This window comes from Xenopus laevis, chromosome 9_10L, assembly GCF_017654675.1.
Source record: "Xenopus laevis strain J_2021 chromosome 9_10L, Xenopus_laevis_v10.1, whole genome shotgun sequence".
In the NCBI taxonomy this organism is placed as follows: domain Eukaryota; kingdom Metazoa; phylum Chordata; class Amphibia; order Anura; family Pipidae; genus Xenopus; species Xenopus laevis.
In genome coordinates, this window is record NC_054387.1 from 85,834,535 (window position 1) to 85,837,401 (window position 2,867).

Consider the following 2,867-nt stretch of genomic DNA (forward strand, 5'->3'; position numbering starts at 1 on the left):
ATTTTCAATTTTTCATATATATTTATTGAGATTCAGCTGATCTTTTACATAGCTCCCTGCATGAAACAGTATCCATGTTGCTTTGTGAACTAAAATCTGGCTAGATAAATGTGCTTGAATTATGCATATTAGGCTTTGTTATTGTTTTGGTATGACAGATTATTTTTGCAAATAAAGGTTATATGATTTAAAAAATAGTCCCAAAAAGAATAAAAAAAAATGTGACCATTTTTGTGGAAAATGAATTGTATCCATTTTTGCTACAGGTAAAGGATATCCCGTATATTATCCGGAAACCCTTTATCCAGAATGCTCGGAAGGCCATCTCGCATAGACTCCGTTAAAATTAAATAATTAAAATTCTTAAAAATGAATAGTAGAAAAATAAAACAGTACCACGTACTTGAACCAACTAAAATAATTAATCCTTACTAGAAGCAAAACAATTCTATTTGGTTGAATTAATATTTAAATTATTTTTTAGTAGTCTTAAGGTATGTGGTGATCAAAATTATGGAAAGATCCCTTATCCGGAAAACCACAGGTCCTAATCGTTCTACATAACAGGTCCCATTCATCTCTGAGCATTTATATACAGATGTAGCATACCGTACATGGAACACCGATTTCCCTGGGAACAAGCATGGGCTTATGTGCTATTTTTATATTATTAGGCTTCCATTCATACTATGAGCTATAACATGGCATTCATTAGCAGCCATTCACTGAGCATTCAGCTGCATGTTTTATGGAAAGATAGTTCCTAGAATCTGGCTTGTATTTTTGTTTATGAAATGAAAGTACTAGTAAATCTTCACCTAGCTCATCCTATATATTCTTCTAACTGACTTTCTGGTCTTCCTAAAATATCTCCACAGTTTGGGAATAATGGCAAAAGATATATTAGTGCTGTATTTACCCACTCCACATCAAAGTCCTCCAAATTTGCCATGCTAGATACAACTAAGAATCAACAGCTGCAAGGCAAAGGCATTCTCTTTTAAACTTGTGCACAGTTTTTACAGAAAACAAAAACACACTATGATAGACTTTAAAGGCTCATACAGTAAGTGGTTGAATAAAAGACATGTCCACACTAAAAATCCTCCATCCATCTTGTCAAGGGCATCATTTGTTTGTCTTAGATCTTCATAATCAAAAACAGGTAGGTCTTGGAATATACTGTATACTGTATCTGTAGGATATTCTATGCTATAAGACGGGTGTAAACGTCTGTACAAGCATTTGCTGCCAGAGATGAGAAGACTTCAGTAAACAATGGCCCCATGCCTAAGAATTTCACAGAATCACATGCTACAATGGGAGAGAGAGCTCTCAACCACTTTCACCATAGAACAATGGTAAGAAATATGGGAAAATACCAGGAGAAGTGTTACTTGTGTGAGGCAGAAAGAAAGTGTTTACAAGGCTATCTTTCATTGGTACTATACCCCGGTGAAATTAAGTAAAATGTACCCAACCATCTCAGCTATGTGCTGGAGGGACTGTGGACAAGAGGGCTCTCTCTCCCATATTATGTGGTTCTGTCAAAAACTGTCCGAATTTTGGAAAGCTGTTGGGGTTCTGGTGACAAAACTCTTTTTTTATGAAATTCCAATACATGCTTCTAATGCAATACTTGGCCTACCCCATGTGGACATCTCCCCCCCAGGACAGAAACTCCTGAATTTCATATACACAGCAGCCAGACTGTCTATTACTTCCAAATGGAAATCGCCTCGTGCCCCAACAATAGCCGAAACAATTTCACGTATTCGTGATATGAAATTAATGGAAGAAATGACAGCCAAGCATCACGGATCCTTACCTAAACATGATACAGTTTGGTCAAAATGGGATTATTATGTGTCTCAGACACGTGTACAGGAATAGGGGGAATAATGTTTGTAGATACATTGACTCCTGCATAGTACCTTATTCTTACTCAATGTTTTCCAACCATTTCTGTACCACTGTACGTTTATTCTGGCATCCATGTAAGCTCCCACTTCCTTTCTTTACCAACTGAGAACTCTGTGACAACGATAACCATGACCTTTCTTCCTGTTATATCTGTATCGTGTGATTTTATCATGCTTGGAAACTTAAATGCTAAAACCAAATAAAATTTAAGTTACAAAAAAAAAGAATTTCACAGAATCATCTTGTGAAGATTCAGCACCACAGTTTAAAAGTTTGTACTTGATCCAAACTAAGATTTAATTAATCCTTGCTGGCGGCAGAACCAGCCTATTGGGTTTAATGTTTACATGATTTTCCAGTAGACTTAAGGTGTGAAGATCCAAATTATGGAAAGATCCGTTATCTGGAAATCCCCAGGTCTTCCCCAGGTCATTCTGGATAACAGGTCCCATACCTATACTGTGTAATGTACTTTACATACAGTAGCACACTTTGCATATTATTAAAACACATAAATGACAAAAGCAAATTTTAAAAGCAAACCAGTGAGATAACTAAAGAAGTTTGACAGTATCCTATTAGGTTCAAACAGATCCCTAACTGGATAGTATTTTATTTAATTAAAAAAAAAAACAAGCAGAATCAGTAAAATGTAGAAAGGGGGTCGGTTTTACTAAGACTAAGGCCCACCAGCAAATATTTCAGTTGAAAGGCAGACCTGTCCAACATTGGCTAAATTACTGAATGTTTCCCAATGCTGATACTGTGTATGCTTTCTGGTTGTATATGCTTTCTAATACTTTCTTTCTCTATATCCTTTGTTCATTGGTCAACAAGTTACAGGATAATAGGCAGGGGTGATCCTGGCCCCTCCGCCGCCCGAGGCAGCAGCAGTTGCTGCCCTCCCCCGTTTGCTTACCTTTATGCGCCTGAGGGGGTCCAGG